This window comes from Thunnus maccoyii, chromosome 3, assembly GCF_910596095.1.
Source record: "Thunnus maccoyii chromosome 3, fThuMac1.1, whole genome shotgun sequence".
Classification (NCBI taxonomy): Eukaryota; Metazoa; Chordata; class Actinopteri; order Scombriformes; family Scombridae; genus Thunnus; species Thunnus maccoyii.
The window spans coordinates 3,408,636-3,429,186 of NC_056535.1; the positions used below are offsets into that span (position 1 = coordinate 3,408,636).

General features: G+C 38.2%; 1 long non-coding RNA gene across 1 annotated transcript; it reads left to right on the plus strand.

Moving 5' to 3' along the window:
• Window positions 1-771: 771 nt before the first annotated feature.
• Window positions 772-7,374, plus strand: LOC121894262. The gene is made up of 2 exons (XR_006095512.1): window positions 772-853; window positions 6,922-7,374. It is a non-coding gene; the product is annotated as an uncharacterized LOC121894262 (long non-coding RNA).
• The last annotated feature ends 13,177 nt before the right edge of the window (window positions 7,375-20,551 follow it).

A 20,551-nucleotide genomic window follows, 5' to 3' on the forward strand; every position in this document is an offset into this window, starting at 1 on the left:
GATTGCAGATGATGAGCAGGTGGGAGCGCCAGGTGAAGGTGGTTGAACTAATGAGGGGTGTGGCAGAGCAGAGAGTGAGACTGAATGATTGGATAATTCCCACAGCAACAGGTGAGGGGGAGAGCAGACTCTGACAAGGTATGGTGCCCCTTAGGACAGTTTTATGGAGACATTAGTTGGGCTGGCGTAGACGTGTATTGTGGAAGATTTAATCTTGAGAATGGAACGGGTGACGGTGGTGAAGCAGGAGAGGGTCAGGAGAGGGTCAGGACCCAGAAGTGAGTGGCCGTCCGGAGCAGTGGTGGAAGTGGAGGCAGAGAGGAGCAGGAAGAATCTGGCTTTGTTGTCAGTTCGGCGAAACGGGATTTGTATCTGGAGTTCAGCCTGGCCTTCAGTTGGGACTGAAGAAGTCTGGGCTCTGTTGCAGTAGGCGGCGTTGTGACATCATCGATGTGCAACGTGCGTTGACCCGGCGGCGGGAAATAAACCCGGAGGAGTGGGAGGATTTGAGCTGCTGGCGAGAGAGTTGATGGAAGTAGAGTCTGCATAGAGTTGGAAAGTTTGTCTTTATCATCGTTTCGTAGGAGTGGGATGACCGTCTCCTTGAGAGCTCGCCGGAGGTGAGCAAACATCCGGTTGAAGATGTTAATCGCTTGGAAAAGAGCCGTGTCCGAGTGGACCATTGCGTGGATGCGTGTGGAGCATCTGGATACCAGCTGATCGGAAACGTAGCGCCTGGAGGAGAAGGGTTCCATGTGGATGTGGTGGTGAAGGAGATATCACGTTGGTACTGCTGGATCTAGTCGTGGGCGGTATGCTGCCGAGGAACATGGATCACGGAACCAGGTGGGAGGTAAGCGTTTGCGATGCAAGCGTGTCGTAGGTCGTGTGAGAACTGAAACGAACGGGAGAGAAAGGGGTTAGACACGATTATATAGGTATGCATGGATGATTGAATTAGTGAGAGAGAGGGACGTGGTCTTGTTCCTGAACCTTTGTTATAATAATAACTCCATTACATGATGATTGTCCTGATATTAATGTGACTTCATACATGGTGAAATGAAAAGCACATCCTGACCTCTGCATAAGATCAACTCAAATTTAGACAAAAGATGTGTCTGCCATGGCTTTTGATGAGTACTGCACTGCTTAGCTGCTATAACTGCCTGCACAAAGTCCCTACAGGTGGCCAGCATAGGTTAGCCAGTATAATTACAGCTAATAACCAGTATAGTTACAGCATATTGGCCTCCTTTTAGGTTCACATCAGTTTACATGATTTCACTGTGACCTCCAGCCCGGTTGAACCTCCGCGGACACATATGTGAGGACTAGACTTTCACCGCGTCTGAAGTTGCATGTACAAAAAGTTGCTGACTCACCGTCCATAGGGATACTGTCAAAGTATTGCAGTTGATGAAGGGGATGATGGGTTCTGGTTCAGAGATCTGGTCTGGAGATTGTATTGATGTGTAGTATGTAGAAGGCAAACATCCACATGTGGGTGTATGTATTACTTTGGGGAGAGGGGTTATTGAGAGCACAGAGAGCTGGGAGGTGGGGGAAGTGACAGTTAATTTATTCCATATGATCCATCCCACTGTGAACGCATTTACCTTGACAACTGCTCACAGACATAAACATAATGTACAGGAGGCCGCACCTGGTTTGGGTCATTGTTACATTTTCCTGCGTAAAATACACATTACACATAGCAGGCACTGTTGTCATTAACCTTTATATAATCAAGAAAGCTTGATTTTCTTAGTGGAATATGCCTGTTCAGCTTTATTTCATACATTCTTACTGAAAGCTGCCTGGTAAAACTACAGGCTTTTGGTGGCTACTGAGTAGCTGAAGATTAGCAAATGTTACTTGAAACATTGCAGTCAAGTAAGTGATCATGCAAGACTGTCCTCCCAAGAACAACTAAGGCATCAGTTGTTTCAGAAATAGACCAAAAATGCCATGCCTTCTAGCAGATCTAATAATTATGATTCTTGTTCACAGGGAGCAAAGTAGTGTGACCCCTAACCATGTTGTATTTGTGTGTAAACCTAGCAAAACCTTAACCATTGTGTTAAAAAAAATTAGAAAGTAATTTTAGTTTTGAAACAGCAATGTTGTCAGGTCAGTAGTGACCAGATCAAAAAACACTTATGTGTCGTTCTGGAGGGCATGGACCAACAACATATTTTCTCATTTACTTTGTAGGATTTGTGGGATCATGCATGACACAATGTCCCAGAATAAGAAAATAACAAATGAGGTAGAGTGATCCCATCATTGAGGCTGTTATTTATTTGTGTTCATAAGACAAAAATGTAGCTTCAAGCCTCACTCAGCTTCAAGCCCATCCATTCCCACAAAATCTATAACATCTGTGCACTATAGTTTTTCACAAACATTACCCAAACAGGAGTCAAACAGTGCATTTCTTGGGGACTATTTTCAGCTGCGGATTGATACACATTTGGTTCCATAGTGAGTATTTGCAGAAGCAGAGTAGTGTGTGAGAGATCGAGCTGGCAGGCATGGGGAGACACAGGTGGATTTTCAAAAAAAGAGGGTTCTATTTACCCAAAAAAGAAAACAATATACAAATATGAAACAAAATAAAACATAACATAACAAAACATAAAACAAAAGTTCTGGGCCCATAAATGAGGTCACGAAACAGAACTAAACTCAGGCTATGACAACTTAACATGAACTGATTAGAACTGAACAGCACTAACACACTGATCAGACCACTGTAAAAATAAAGGGGTAAGAAAAACATGAGTCACTGAACTACAATTACAACAACACAGTACAATTTAAAGCATTAAGAGTCAACAAAAAATACCAAAAAACTAATTTAGTCTCAAGAAATAAACAAAAACTAGGAATCACATTTCCCCCCATTATGTGAAGGGAGCTCGGTATAGTCTGATTGGCCACTTCCTGTATTTAACAGCTCTGCATTTTTGCTCAGGCCTGACAACATGTCGCTCCAGCAGTGGCAACCAGCAGCAACTGGTAACTCAAAAGAAATAGATTTTTAAAACAAATTAAGACAAACTTTACTAAAGACAAACTAAAGTTTGGACTGTACAAAACTCAACTAAATGTGAATGATACAGATATGTGATGTGCATGAGGTCAAAAGGTACAAATAAACAAAATTAAAGACAAACTATAGAGAAAACTGGATGTGTGAGCGCAGGAGATCAGTTGTGTGGTGGCAGGTGCAGCCATCACATGTTGTACGTAGGGTTAACTTGAAATAACCTACAGTGGCTGTGTTCATGGTAATGAAGGAGCATGTAACCAGTGTGGCTCAGTACTTGTTAGCAGGATCAGTTAATTGATGATCTGAGTGTTTCCATTTCCATAAAATTTCAAGAAATTTAGCCGATGTAGCAATTAATAAATAAAAATCAAATTAATAATGTTTTAAAGCTGAACAATATTTTCTTATGCTTCTTAGATATGATGTAACAGCTGCACTAGATACAGACAGCTTAGATAGGCTTCACCAGTGGTTCTCAAAGTGGGGTCCAGGAACCCCCAGGCATCCTTGAGGGGGTTCCAGGAGGTCCCAGGAAAAAGGGGAATCATTTATTTTCACCATAATTCCATCCATAAGTAACACAATGACAGAATGTGTGACTATTTTGGTCATGGGTTTCATACACTTTCTGTAATAAAAAAACATCTAAAAGCAAAAATCTTATCAGATAGGGGTCTGTGGTCTAATTTGTGTCAGTTAGGGGTCCTTGACATGAAAAAGTTTGAGAACCACTGGGCTACACTGTGGCCTATTCTAGCATCACATCTCATCATCTCAACAATGCAAGCTAATGTACATCATACTTTGCCTCAAAACTTCAAATACATCTGTCAGGGGAAAAATTTTGTACTATCACAGACACACACATGGTAGAATCAAACATTATGTGAAACCCTGAATTAAGAAGCCAACACATTTGACATTACAGCAGCAACAATAGCAGTGAGAATAGCTCAAGGCTAATGCTAACGTTTAACAACACTGAGCTGTCTGGATGTGTTTACTGGGGGCATTTTAAGTCAGATTAAGTCATGTTACAAGGTTTTACTTAATTTATTTGCCAGTTGTATGTGTCTTAGTACCTGTCTGTTAGACCTCAGAAATTAACATTGAAACATGTTTTTCTTGCCATAATCATTCCTCCTGTTCATACTGACTGATTAGAAGATCCCCTCATAATGCACTTTAAATATAAGAGATGGGGGACAAACTCTACTACAGTCCTCCCTCTGTGCAAAATGTATTTAAAAGTTTATCTGAAGCTAATATGAAGCTTCAGTGTCTAAATGAGTCAAATCAAGAAGATATCTTTCAACATTACAGTCTTTTTAGTGCCAAAGTCCCTCTTTTTGTTACTATTCTTCCACTGCAACTCAACAGGGAAACACTGTCCGAGGAAACACAAAGAGGGAATTTGATGCTAAAAAGACTGTAAATGTGTCAGATATCCACTTGATATGACTAACTCAGACTGATGAAGCCTCATATAAGCTTCACATCAACTTTTAAATGCATTTTGCACAAAATGACTGTGTGAACACATTGAGGATTTTGGCTCCCACCACTTACATTGAAAACATATTTGAAAGGGATCTTTTAATAGCCAGTATGAACAGGAGGAATGATTACAGCGAGGAAAACCTCTCACAGTTCATATGGAAACCTGACTGTTGTTTTAAGACACACTTAAAAAATTGTGAACTCGTCCTCTACATTGAAATTCTGTTATATTCCTCTCCTGTGTTGGCCACAAAATACATAAACAAACTAATCACGTGCTTGTTCTGTTGTGTCCCAAAGACACCAATGTTTTAGTGACCCCATTTAGAATCACTGTGTTCTATAACATCAAGTTCCGTGCACAGGAAACTGTGTATTATACTTACACATGCAGTATCTTATCAGTGTTCCCACTGGCTTTATGGTGTTAAGAGAGGCTCAAGATTACACGTTGATGGCTGGACAGGAGGTGCTTTATATCTGAATTGAGTTCAGTGAGCCAGGACTGAGCAGATTGTCGGGGCTGATTAATTGGGTTTGGGGTCTGCAGTAAGCTGTGGATGTCAGGAGCTGTGTAGAATCTCTGTTATCTATCATTTATGTAGACATGATGATAGATACAGCATGGGGTGATGAGTGTGTGCTCTGCATTATGTATGTCCAAGGGAAGACTGTTTATCTTGGACCTGTGTGTGTGTGTGACTGAATATGTGTGTGTGCCCACATGTTCTACTTCTATCTACAGTATTTGCTTGCCAAGCAAATTGAGGCACCTCAGCCTGCACAGGCACACCAGTCTTCCACAGGGAAAACACTTTTCCTGTTAGAAGGGAAACAGCGAGACAATGTGCTGCTCATACTCCTCCCTACTCATTTGCTTTGAACACATCGCCTCATGCACATCTGCATAATGCATCCACAGTTTATGGAAACTACAACTCCTTAACTGACCACTGTGCAGGAGCAGGAAATGATAAAAGGTTGCTTCCAGATTTGTGGAGCAAATGCAAAACAAAAGCTTTGGGAAATGAATATATTCAGTACTGTATAAATAGGATAGAGGGACCATGGGCCTTAAATCTGAAAATATGCATGTAAGCTGTATTAATAAATCATACCAAAGGCAATATTTCTGTAAACCAGCTGCAAAATGGCTCTACAATTGTACGATATAAATTAGCAATAGAGAGAAGCCAAATTCTGGATGAAATAGTAGGGAACCTGCACTTTTCCATCAAAACATCATGAATTTAAGGGTGTGGTTAGCTTATTGTAGCATACATATTGGAAGCAGGGGGAGGGAGTGAGGCTGGCTCTCTCTATAGTGAAAAAATATGCCTCCTAAAAGGTCAAAAACTCACTTGTTAACATGTTGTCTCATTTGTTTAATACATATGCACAGAAATGTAAAAACAACAATTTGTTCCAAACTGTACGCAGAACTCCCCCAACAACCACAAATTGTCATTTTTAAGTTTTTTTGTGAAGAGATTAAACAAACAATATACATTAATAACATGTTAATTAGTGAGCTTTGAAGATGTTGGTAGGTGAGCCAAGCTAGCTGTTTCCAGTCTTTATGCTAGGCTAAGCTAGGCTAATCGCCTCCAGCTCTGTACTTAATGCACAAACATGAGAGTGGTATCAGTTTTCTCATACTTTCCAAAATGTTGATATAATTCTTTAAGTAAATATTCATCCCAGACCCTGGTTCATCTTATATTGCTAAGTTTTAAAGAGGTTTTTTTTTATATATATAACTGAAATATTAGCGCTAGCAGTGTGTATGTTTACTTACTCTGTGCCAGCAGTATCTTTATTGTGGCTGAGTAATTTGCATTGTTCTTCATTTGGTATTTAAAATACAGACATGGTTGCAAAGAGGGTAGAAGTTGCTTATCAAACATGAGCAAATACTCTTCTGTTCATTATTTTGCACAATGAACTGTAGTGACTATTTTTTCTACCTGCTAATCCAGGGAACACTTTGAACCATGGCTTGTTAGACACAAAAATAATGTATAATATTTAGCTCACAAACAACTTTTAGAAGACCTTGTGGGAAAAGTAAAAGTAAAAATGTTAAAAAGTCATTGTGTTGTATGACTGCCATAATGTTTAAGGCAAGTCCAAGGTAGCTCCTACATGCATGCAGATGTTCCCTCCTGGATTGTACTCTGCTATATATCAGCACTTAATACAATGTACAGTACAGTATGTTGGCTCCACTAGAGACATGTCCAAATTCATTGTATGGATAATTGTCACATAGGTTCAAGAAAAAAAACAAACTTTAAATGTGAACAATGTTCTCATCTGCACCTTGTCTCTGCATTGTCTCTTTTTGTTGTGTTTCTGTGAAGATTTGGCAGCTCTACCAGGCGGTCATCAGGATATCCTCTTCAGAGAGCCAAGGCCTGAGAACACATCTGTGGGCCATTATATACCACGTGGTTGGTTGTGTATGTGTGTGTGTGTGTGTGTGTGTGACTGTAAGACTTCCCCCTAACTACCAGTAAGACAAGTTTGAAACAAAGCTAACAGTATTCTCCATCTCTTGCTCTCATTACACCTCTTTATAAATGTACTTTGTGTTAGATTATAGCAACATGTAAGAGGAAATCATTTATAACACAGGGCGAGGAATTTCCCACAACAGCTTAACTTTCTGTTGTAAATGTCATAAAGCTGCTATTCAGCAAAGCCTTCTGACTTTAATTCAAAACTCATGGGATCATCAGTCAAACAATCTATCGTTATGTAAGTGTAGCATTTAAACATGTACAAATAATAAATGCATTGTTTTTGATTCATTATTACTATTATTATTATTACAGTGAACAAATGAGGCTGTGACTGAGATGTTTGTCAGGATTTAGTGGAAAATCTTGCAGATTGCTTTATAGCACAAAACCGCAAGACATGTCTTGCAGCAGATGTAAGAACAGTTTTATCTTCTCTCATCTAAACATTTGCCCATTGCAATTTAACAGATCTAGTAAGTGACTTTTTTAACTCTTATTTTTATTGAGTCAAAAGCCAGCTTTAATGTGAAACGTTCACTAGTGCTGCAGATTCAACTGAGAATCAACAGCGAACTCACTTTCAAGCCTTTTCTATCTCTGTAGTTCATTGGAGTGTATAGCTGACTCTTCACAGCTCTTGCTAAACCCACCATATAGAAATGTAACTAGCTGTTCCTGGAATGCGAGACCTCCAACACCAGTTATATGTTTCAGCCAAGGGCGTAGGTTTGGTTTCAGAAAGGGGGCCACAATGAAGTTATGAAATATGCTATTTCTGCTTTAAGATTACTAGTGATACTACATTATATACTATAGCTAGTAGTATAGTACTGATATTTGCATTTTTCTACAAAGAGCACAGGACTTTACTGCCTTACTGCATGATTGATGCTCAGTTCTAGCATCTTTTTAGTAGAATATAACCTGGTATTAAATATCCATCCATCCATTTTCTATATTGCTTATCCTCTAGAAGGTCACGGGAGAGCTGAAGCCAAACCCAGCTGACACTGGACACTCACACCTATAGGCAATTTAGAGTCATCTATTAACCTAAACGATAGTATTAAAAGATATAGCCCATGAGATACTGCACCACTCGCTGCTGCTTGTTAAGTTTCTTGCTGTATAATAATTGAAGAGGACTCAGATCAGCATAATAACATTTTTATCAACTTTCATCTGGATTTTCCTGGCTGGACAGTGAGAGGACACTGTTTAGAGATATTTTAAGAAGATAAATAAACCTGGAACTATAAAACAAAGAGGGACAGGTTTTGAAATGTGTCCTGCCCTCATCCCCAGTGGAAATTATGTCCTTGTGTTCAGCGGCTGGTGAAGAAAGTCAAACATCTCCTAAGCTTTTTCTCAGGAGTTGGTGGAGACCAAACTAATGAATACTAGACTCAACAAAAAGAGAGTAGGTTTCCTTGTTTTTGTTCATTGTCTTGAAGAGAGTTGTGAGACTGTTACCTACCACAGACCTAAATGAAAGAAAGAAAAAACAGCTAAATGAGTCACCAGATCTCAATCCAACTGAGCAGCTTTGAGAGATTTTAGATGTTAGACAGCGCTCTCCACCACCATCATCACAACACCAAATGATGGAATATCTTCTGGAGGAATGCTGTTCATACCTCCAGCAGAGCTCAGAGACTTGACGATGGTATCTTGACTTTCACCTATCAACATTTCTTGTCAGTGACATTTTATCATTCCACTGCCAAAGTATCTGTTCAGCTGTGATATCCAATGAAACAGCAGCCTAGTTTAGTTAACACATTTTATTTTAATCATAGATTATTAGATAGATAATATTATCAATCCTATAGTCCAGTTGATCTACTCATCCACTTCTATTATGAGTGCTTTTACGTACTTGGTCTTTCAAGTAAGGAAAATTGTGTGTCTTTATTTGTATGAATAGTTTGTATTTTAATTCAGGGCAAAGGTAGATTGTAGTATGTTCTAATTGCATCATAAAGTTGTTATAAAATTCATAGCTGCATGACATCAAAACACTGTATGTAAAAGATGGAAAATAAGGTTACAACCACTGACAATGTGCCATTATTTGAAAACATAGAGAGGAAAGTAATGAGGTGTAAAGTTTTTGCGTCATAACTGAGGTATATTTGTATCCTATTTTCACTGAAATGATCCTATATTAACTGATATCAATATTTTGTGGCAGAAAAAAGTACATAACTCAACATTAAAGTTATATGGTTTTAGCCCACCAGGTATGTGTACCCTTTATAAAAACCTCCTGGCATCAGTGCTTGGTAGGCTGAAAAAAAACAGCTGCCTTCTGGCCAGCTAGTCTGAGTAAGATCCTATTTACAGCGGTTTACTGTTGAAATCTTCTCTTCCTGTGTGGTTTCAGGAGGAGAGAATATGGCCTCCAATGGCAGCCTCTGCACACGACGAGACAGAGAATTACAGTGAAAATAGACACTGCAGACGTCTCAGTGGACACACAATTGCTAAAGAGTAGAGGCTGCATATCTGCGTAGGAGGAGTCTGGATATAGAGAAAGAGAAAAAGGAGTAGAAAGTTAAAGCAAGAGAAATATGTTAAAAGATAAAAATAAGAACTGAAAAAAGTAGTGAACATACAGAGATGAGAGCAGGGTGTCAGGAAAAGAGAAGAGATGGATAGACTAAGAACTTTTAGGAATAAATCTTTGTGGTTAAAAAACAAATGGAAAAAGCACAGACTCATTTCAAATATTGCTTAAGAGTACAGTAATATCACAGAGGCCAACTCTGTGACACAGTTATTAAAAATAAATGTCCAGTGTTGAAATGCTTGTTAACTCCTCAGATATTTTGGAATAAATCCTATTGGGTTTCTTGTTAGGGAGGTCAACTGTCCAATGTGGTTTAGTGGTTATAATTTTTGATGGTAACCAGGAATCCCACTTTGAACTGCTATTTGGAAGCAGACTCAGAAAACATTTGTTTCTGGTGGACTAGAAAGACTGTCCCTTAAATGGAATTAGATTGTTGGATCCAAACAACAGCTTCTTTTCCTGCTGGACGGCCTTCAGGCCAAGATGTGCCCCAAACTAAACAACAAAAGAGTTAATCCAAAGTAATCCAAGACATATTCGGATCTGATGTTCCTACCTGCAGGACTACATTATTTGTCAGTGACTTTAAGAGTGTTTTTTGATCTGCCATTAATATGGATAAGGTTGGGTAAGGTTTAGTTGGAAAAACTACTTGGTTCAATTTAGGCAACAATGGTTCAAAGACACCACTGATAGGAAACAGGATATGAACAGCGATCCCTGGTGTCAAAGTCACACATTTTGTATACTGTCACTGTCCTGTGAAAATATAAGCTGAGAAAAGCAGCTATGCTTTCAGCTTTGGGACAATGCATTTTCCATATAATCCAAATAGTTTGAAATTGTTTATTTAGCTTAAGAAGCATGAGAATGAGAAACACTTGGTCCTTCAGTTTTCCAGAAAAATCCAAAATTACGTAAACATAGGTCTTATATATATATATGTATATATTTTTATATATATATGTATATATATATATGTGTGTGTATATATATATATGTATATATTTTATATATATATGTATATATGTATATGTATATATATATATATAATATACACACACACACACACACACACACACATATATATATATACACATACATATATACACACACATATATATATATATATATATATATATATATATATATATATATATATATATATATATATATATATATACATATATACACACACACACACACATATATATATACACATACATATATACACACACACATATATATATATATATATATATATATATATATATATATATATATATATATATATATATATATATATATATCACTAAGACAAGCATTTGGCAGGCTCAGGCTTTCTGCTTACATTGCAATTATACATCTGCTTCCCTGGGACCAGTCTGAGGACTGAGGAGGAGCTGTGTGCCTCAGGTATATACGTTAAAATCACTTTGAAAACACAGCTTTTAAAAGAATATGGTAATATATTGTATATGGAGCTTCTGAAAAGGTTACAAATGCAAAATGAAAAATCATATTTTTCCATGTGCCAGGTTTACATCGTTGTGTTTTTAATAAATCTATTAAAGGTACAAAATAATAGTTACATGTCAGTACAGCCACCACCTGCGCTATGTGTGGGCCTGATCGTCTATGATATAATGTATCTGAGCATTTGTGGCAAGCCAAGGTTAGCAGGTCAGGTGAACTGAGCCCTCTGATCCACTGACTGTTATGTAATGAAGCTTCAAATAAAGGAGCTCTGAGGGGACAATTGCACAACATGGTGACACTGAATTTAGCATGCTGTGAAATATTGACATGCAGTGTCAGCTGTCTGTGTAGGGATTTCTCAAGGGTGAAGGTGTGTATGTGTGTGTGTGTGTATGTGTGTTTGCATGAGTCAGACTTTTGATATCCCTGCTGGCTGGATTGAATTGACCTCTATACAACCCCCTTCAACAACTTAAACTCTATTGCAATCTAAACTACTAATCAGTTTTCAGAAACGTCTGTTGGTTAATACAATACAGATACAGAAGCAATTTGGGGTTTAGTATCTTGCCCAAGGACACTTTGACATGTGGACTGGAGGATTGAACTGCTGATCTTCCAATTAGTGGACAACCCACTCTACCTCTGAACCACAGCCACCCCCGAAAGAAAAGCTTGAGAAAAAGCTCAAACGTCATACATATACATACATCCTTCAGTTAATTTAATAATACTGATGTTTAAAAAAGCATTTAACAGACTTCACAGAGAGATAGAAAGAGGTCGTACAGACAGAAAAAGTGAAGTGAAAGTGGAACTTCATTTTACTAGTGTTGTGTAATTTATCTATCAGTGAAAAATATGGAACTACATTCTTTCACAAGCACATTCATTCGATTTGTGGTGTAATAAATAACACCAATAATGGCTGCATTTGTTTATTATATTAATTAATAGTAGATGTTTTTTGATGTTAAACAGATTCCATGTGTTCAGCTACTTTTTGTGTAGCTTGCTTTTAATAAACTGTAAATACTTTCAGTGAAGAGCAGCTTGTAGCCTAACCAGCTACAGTTTCAGGGTAGTTTCCCCAGCACTGGCCTCTGGTTGAGAATGTATTGTTTTTTTCTTGGTGCTTCAGTGAACACAACAGGCAGTGTTCTTGGGTGGGAAGCTGATAATCAAATCTCTGTCGTTAACTGGTGACTTCTATAAAATCTTACAATCAACCCTAAAGTGGAAGTTGGTGCAAGGAAATAGGAGAAATGTGCTCCCAAGTTCCACAAGTTTGTCATATATAGTACGTTTGTGAATACACACAGTTACATTTATCAGTGCTGCAAGTTTGGAGGTCATCCTTTTACAGACAGAATCCAATGAGAAAGATGCCATTGTGATTCAGTTCTTAAAGAGCAACTTGCAGCTTGGCAACCCCAATAATGTTATGTGTGGCAAAATGATATAGAAACAGGATTTTCAAAAAAAAAAAAAAAAATCTAAACATAGCACAAAAAGTAAGGAAATTTGTGTTTGGTAGATTATTTCTTTGTTGTAACAATGCTTCTTGGCAATAAATCTTATACCGTTGGAAAGCCTGTTTATTTCCCTTTTAAATGGTGCCACATTTGTAAGGAACATGCATTTGTGGGATGAGCAGCAGAGCGGAGTATGTGGGTTGTGCTCATGAAAAATATGCCAAATCTTCTCTGCCAATGCCAAACAGCTTATTTTGCTGTTGCTATTGACTCTTGTTTTGAGCTTCTTGTACCCCCAGGTACTGCCAATCAGCTGAGTAACATCTTTTGGTGGAGGCAGTGTGATGGTGTGGGGTGGCATCTCCCTCACTGGAAAAACAAGGCTTGTCATCATTGGAGGCAATCTCAATGCAGAGAGATATCAAGATGAGATTCTGCAACCGGTGGCAATCCCATAACTCCACAGTCTGGGACCGAACTCTGTCCTCCAAGATGACAACGCTCGCCCCCACAGAGCAGGGTTTATCAAAGACTACCTCCAGAATTTGGGAGTGGAGAGGATGGAATGGCCCGCCAGCAGTCCAGCATGACCAGCATGAGGAGGAGGTGCCAGGCTGTTGTGGCTGTGTATGGTTCTTCCACACGCTACTGAGGCTCCTGTTTGTTAAATTAATAAATTGTTAAATTGCCAATATGTCTTGTGTCTTCAAACTTCAATCATCCAATCCACCAAACACCAAACAAGAGTCAATGGCAGAATAAGCTGTTTGTCATTGGCAGAGAAAATTTGGCAAATTTTTCATGAGCGCAACCCACAGCTCTGCTGCTCATCCCACAAATGCATGTTCCTTACAAATGTGGCGCCATTTAAAAGGGAACTAAACAAGCTTTCCAACGGTATAAGATTTATTGCCAAGAAGCATTTTTACAACAACGAAATAATCTACCAAACATAAATTTCCTCACTTTTTGTGCTATGTTTATATATCTGCTACAGTGACATCTAGAGTCAATTTTATATGATTGTATTCACTTCCGCCTCAAAGATATTGGACATGACATCACATAAGGGAGAGTGGTTAAGCTAGGTCCAGTTTACAAGAAGAAATCTGGATCTCAGCACTAATTTTGACACTGCTGAGCTTGAAAATGTATATTCATATAAATATGTCAGACTACAAACACATAATTTTGATTCTGCTAAGTGACCAAAGGATCAGAAATAACATTGAAGAGAAATTATGGCCATCGGCCAGAAATTCAGTTATGGTGTGAGAACCAGGCAGATGTGCTGCTAGCAGCACATAACCCAGTGTTGTTTCACTTCACAATGTTAACGTCTGCTATCACCTATCAGGCAGTACCAGCATTAGTAGTGATTGTCTACTGGCAAGATACTTATCCACAACAGAAACTAAGGCGCAAAGATCAGCTTGTCTGGTCTGTTTTATGTCACAGTGTCTGTTTTAACAACTCACTATGTTACAGTGCTACCACACAGCAGACACAGAGAGAGAGAGACGGAGAGAGAGAGAGATGTTTCTTATCTTTTTAATGGGACGATAGAGGACATTACAAAGGGTTTCAGTGGCCTCATTTAGGTGACAATTAACAAAAGTTATCAAAGTATTTAGATGTATTAAAATGTTTTATGCAGTTAAGAACAGCTTCATAATTATCAATTAGATGCTGCATTACTGGCCTGCAGCTAATACTAATAAAAACCTATATAAATCAAAACTATTAGTGCTAATATTCTCCAACTGCATTAAGTAAACTAAAGCACATTATGTAATACAGATATAAACAACGTTTATTCCCACCACTAAGAATCAAAACACTAACTTAGAAGTTACTCTCACCATCAAACTGATCAATAAGTGTTTTAACACATAGAGTAGCAGCATGTAACCACTAACCTATAAAACACTGGTATGAAATATACTATTTTATATATATCTATTTATGACTAGAATCGGGTAAAACATACATACAAACATACTGAATGTAAGTTTTTAAATGATGTATCTCAAACATATGTGGTCAAAAGAAAAATACCAATTTACCCTTTAAAACAACTAGAAAGCACAGAGTGGATACAACAAAGCTGCACAATGCTTAATGAGTTATTTCAAAATGTTTCAATCTGCGTCTGACTCTACATCAAAAAACACACACAGATAGACAATCATGGGACAGGTTTTTTTTTTATTTAATAGCCATGAGTAAATAGTCAAAATGTTCAAAACTACCCCATCACTCAATCATTGGCCCATGATCTATTTTTTTCCCCAAATTTTATATAAATCTTTTACCGGATTTCAAATATAAATAGATAAACATAAAATAGTTGAGTCAGTCTGAAACTAAAATGTAACCTCATGGTAAATATGAGTATGAACTGTAGAATTCATCTGACTTGTAACAATGTCAAACTGCAAATGCATAGCCACGACATCCGTGCTGAGTTTCACACTGAAGTCTGTGTCAAACCGTGAAGACTGAGCAGGTTTACAGGTTGGCAGGATCTGGAGAAGGACCTGGACTAGTCCTCCGTCAGAGATTCCATCAGGGCTGATGCATATGCTGGGGGAGATAAAAATATTTAGATCACTTTCAGCAATATATTATTTAATACATGCACTGATCAAATGATGAATTATATTAAATGACTGACTGAAACTGCTAACTACAATGGCGTCTCCTTGATGGGACGAACTACCCATGATCCTTTGCTGAACCCTGTGTAGTGAAGTGCAGAACATACCTCACCTTCACTGGTGCTAGTTACCTCTCAGCTACCTTTATGGGTGTGATGCAGCGCTGCCAGGAGAGGCCTGTAGAAGAAGCAGATGATGCAGCTCATAAGTTGTAGATATATTGTAAAACCTAATTTTTCATGTGCTGTGTAGAGTGTTGAGGCCCTGTCACCCTGTCACTAAAATGTACATTTTGGACCTTGTCAGAAAGGAATATATTAATACACTCAGTTGCCAGTTTATTAGTTACACCAAGCCAAAGCTAATGCAGTCTCATCCAACAGCCCTGCAATAAATCTTACATTCATGAAGGCTCTAATGTTTAGTTTTTATTGAAACTGTTCAGCAGTGAAGTCTGTCCCTTCACCTGCATGAAAACTAGCTGCTGCTTTTCCTGCTAGGAGAGTGAACTTCAGGCCCTGCCAGGCTGGAATTTGTGCAGCCTGCACAAACACAATTATTCACGATGACAAAAAATGATATAATGCAAAACTAGTGAAAAAAAATCCGAAGTCACTAAATGACGACTGCTCAGACTCGTTAGTACCACACAGTGTACTGCAGCTGGGATGGGAAAGCAACTCCCTTCTGTGACGTAATATGACGAGTTGTTGAAAATAAGGGGCGCTGCTCAGAATTCAAACTTTTCAGTCTTAATTTCTGCCTTTATGTCTCGTTAAACTAATAAAATCACACATTAACCTTTCACAGGACAATTTCCATGATACATAAACTATAAATCCAGTAAAAAAAAATTCAACCTGTATGTGTGTGTGTGTGTGTGTGTGTGCATGTGTGTATGTTTGTTTTGGGGGAGTTGGAAGAGGGGTTTAATGCTGCAAAACAGCAACATATGTTTCTGATAGGAAAGCTCCTGCTTTAAATGAACCCCTTGTCCACATAAGAACTCAGTGAACAGAACAACAGTTTATGTCTTCAATTACATTTTTTAAAAAATACATCAAGGGCCAAAATGATGATAAAGATTTCCATATGAGGAATGTGCATTAGGAACATACTGCACGTATGTTCTTTTGGGAGGATACAGGCTGAAATATTGCTTGGATACATTTCCAGTCATTCTAATCAGCCAAAGGTTATGCAATAACACAATGAAACAGTGTTTGATGAAAAAGTAAAGTTTGATCATGAAACAATGCCTCATGATGACAAATATGAGCCAGAGAGACATTACACTTAAGTATAAATGATTACATAGAAACCAGTGTTTTGGCACTATGTTTATTCAAGCTGTAAACCAATGAAAGCAGAAATGTATGCTAAAAAGTATTTAAAACAACAATGATTAACTTTCAGCAGAACCATTAGAGTGCTATTTATCAAGCAGATATCAGAATTGTATTTAAAATCTCTAATTGAGCCTGTTTTCACTGCTCAGTTCCAAGTCATTAAACTTGCAGTCATTGGAAAGATCAGTGCCCCCTGATGATATAAAGGCTGTTTCAGCTTTTATATGGTGATATCCTTAAAATACAAAAACGTTTGTTACGAACTGTTAAAATGAATGATATTGAAAAATAGTGGCAGTTTGGACACACATGCCTAGCTTATTTACTGGATTTCTGTGTGATCAAGTAGCGGCTCTGCTCAGAAGAAGGGAAATACAGCACTTCTCCCAATATTATTCTAGTCTTAATTCTTGTTCACTGCAGTGCTTACATCCATGAAGTCAGCTGAACCACTGTTTACAATGGTTCAACATATTGTACTCTCACACCGCATGCAGAGACATAAAAGCAGTGTGTGTTTGCTTCAATCATGTTAAAGAGAAAAAACAGTCAGGGGAAATGTATTAGATTGGTTTTCATCATACGTGTCTTTGTTTTATACAATTGTAGATGTAGCCCATTAATATACAGCTGCATTATACCTTGCACACTAACAAACAGGGGCACTCCTAGGGGGTGGGGACTCTGAATGAATGGGGGGCCCAGAGCAGGATATTGGGCCCTGAGACATGTCAGAGATTATAGATATTTACTGTCAGATGCAACTTAGACTGCAAACCCTCATCACTAAGTGCAAAGAGCATATCAGCAGTGTTGGAATAAGTATTCAGGCCCTTATATGTACTTGAGTAAAAGTAGAAATACCACAATGTAAAAACATGTAATTACAAGTAATTGTTCTGAATTACAATTACTTGAAAATGTTCACAGGTGTAGTTAGACACTTTTATCGCGGTATAGACCATTCAAAGCAAGTGGTTACACAGTTAAATTTGGCGGAGGAGGCTCTTTGAGGGAGCTCTCAAAGAATCTGAGCAGTAACAGGAATTTTGCTGGCAGAAATAACCTATAATAAATGCAACAGTTACTTTCCTCCACTGGTTATCAGCGTGTAAACACACACACATGTTGCAACACACTGTATGCCACACTCGAGGCTCTCCTCAGCGAACCTCGTGCCGCTGACCTGCTCGCAGCTGATGACGATAGCAGCTGTGCACTCTGGTCAATATTTGTGCAGGCAGACGGTGTTCCAGAGGGTCCCCTCAGGACCCCAAGTCTCACTGTTTATCGATAACCATGGCCAAAACAAACACAGGTAAACAGCTGATGACGACAGTAGAGATGATACCAGCCTGTCTATCAGTAATCCTTCAAAAATTGGCAGCTGTTGTTCGGAACAACGTCTCGTCAACCTGTCAATGTTTAATATCTCAAATTTTGATTTGCTGCTGAGCTTCGCCAACTTGAAAGGTTAAAGTAGTCTGCGCACATGACTTCCTACAGGCAAGTATTATGAGAGGATTACACTCTCCAACAATATGACAAGAACAAGAAATCATTATTTTCACCTGTTCCCCATGTTACAATTTGGAAATTTTCCTATTTATACTGACAACACAACTTTAGTTTTACTGTCTATGTGATTTTGGTCAGGGATAGGCTTTTAGTCAAGGTCAAACAAGATTACATTTAACTATAAATCAAAATGTGTAGAGAACATGAGCTTGGTGTTGAACCTGGATCAGTTACTTAGCCAGAGTTAACGGGAACTTGTGTGTGTCAGTCCAGCCACCCTCTGAACTATTTCGATGTCAAACTACTACCAGTTTCTAGTCATGTCTCCTCCTATTTATCTCTTCCTGGCAAAGAAACATATTACTTTTCTTTCACATTTTGAGCTCAAAGCATTGTATTTCCATTTTAAAGCTCTGTGCTCAGATGTTTGATGAAAGAAATCAAAGTTTTCAACTTTTACAGCAAGCTTTTGAATGTCAGAACTATAAAATATATCAGTGACGGGCATGTTCTCCCAGAATACTTCATCCTCTGATAGGCAGACCTCCATGCAGGAGTGCAGTCTTTGCATTTTTCTTTATCACACCTCCTCCTCCCTAAACACATGCTCAGTGATCTCAGTGCTCTGGCCTCCCTGCTGCTCACACCTGGCTGGAAGCCTGAACCTCTCTGATTCCTTCTCCACAAGGTCAGTATTAACAAACACAGTACAACCAACAGTCCCTAGCCTTACAGAGTAATTAGACATGAACACTATATTATACAGAGCTCCAGCCGGTAAGAACAGTGTGAGATATGTCGCCCTGAGATACTACTTCCTATTTTTAAGGACCCTCAGAGATCATTTAGAGTGTTCCCAGTAGGCTAAAATTTGTTAAAGAAGTAGTTTTATATCAAAAATTTTATTATAATGAAATTATATTATAAGTTTATTATCATGAAAATCTTTTTGTCATGGCACCCTCAGCCACTCAACCCCCAATATAACACAAAGAAGTTTATTGGTTTTGACAATTTCATATTATACTATATCATATTATGCTATATATAGTATATCGATATTAAGTTCAATAATATAGACTCATTCTCAGTCACTCAGGAGAAGAGCCAACAGGTGCTGTGCAGATTTATTCACTGTTTATATTAAATATAAACAGTGAATACTAATAAATAAGTTAATATGTTAAATGTATTTATTTCATTTTCTTAAAGTAAAATGCTTAAAAAAAAAAGCTTAAAAATGCTTAAAAAGCTTATATTGAAGATGTACAAGGAAAAACAAACAAGCAAAACCCCCAAAAAAGGTTTTAGGCAATTTAATAGGACATGTGAGCTGCTGTTGACGTGGAGAGAGAACAACCTGCAGGTCTGACTCCACTGACAGGACGTCTCTTGTCTCGTTTTCATGCTTATCAGAGATGAGAAAGCCACATAACACAGATGTGAATTTGGGAATGTGTAAAGGTCTACCACAGTGACAAAGGTCTACCATCCTCAACAAGCAGCCAAAACCAGTCCGTTAAGCCGAGTAGAAGTTTTGTCAGTCAACTCAGATTCAGTCGTCTCTGTGTTGAGAGCTGAGATGTTTTAGCTTTTCTTTGAGCTGTTTTTTTGTCTCAAATCTTTCCTTCTTTTCCATCACTGCTTTGACGCCAGCGTTGCCAGATGGGAAATATTAAAGTATCATACCAGAGGCTTAAAAATATCATATTTTGAGGAAAATTATCACATATGAGTCATAACCCAGAGAGCAAATAGGTGTAAATGTGTAATTTCAGAAAACACATATTTAATGAGACGAACGACTTTTTGACACGCCTACAAATGTAGCCCATTGTTTAAAAAACATAAAAATTTCTTACATAGTTATATGATGCATGGAAGAGGGTAGCCTTTCAGGACTCACTCAAATAAAAAGGTTGCAACATTGAAAACAAAAGAATAGTTGTTCAATAAATAAATAACTCATTTTCTTTGTTTTTTTCATATGGATGCAGCAGTAAGCTTCTCTATCTCTCATGAAAACTCTTGCATAGGCTGGAAAGACGTCACATGACAAGAGATGTGTAAACACAGAAATAGGATCCATATTTTAATATCCTGATCGTGTCAGTAAATGAATTAAAATGAGATTGGCTAGGCTGATTTCAAATACTAATACCAAGTGTCACAATTTGGGACTTTTGGCATTATTGATCGTACATCGTACAGAGGGCAAAATTATCGTACATATACGATAATTATCTGGCAACGCTGTTTGACGCTCACTTTTTGTCTGACTGTTGAATTCCTGCACGCCTGAGCTGGAAAGTGCCTTGTGTTACTATGACAACCAGCAACAGTGAGTTGAGTTGAGCATGTCAGGTACAACTAACAGCTACCTGCAAGTGGTATCTTTTATGTTGCAAGTGG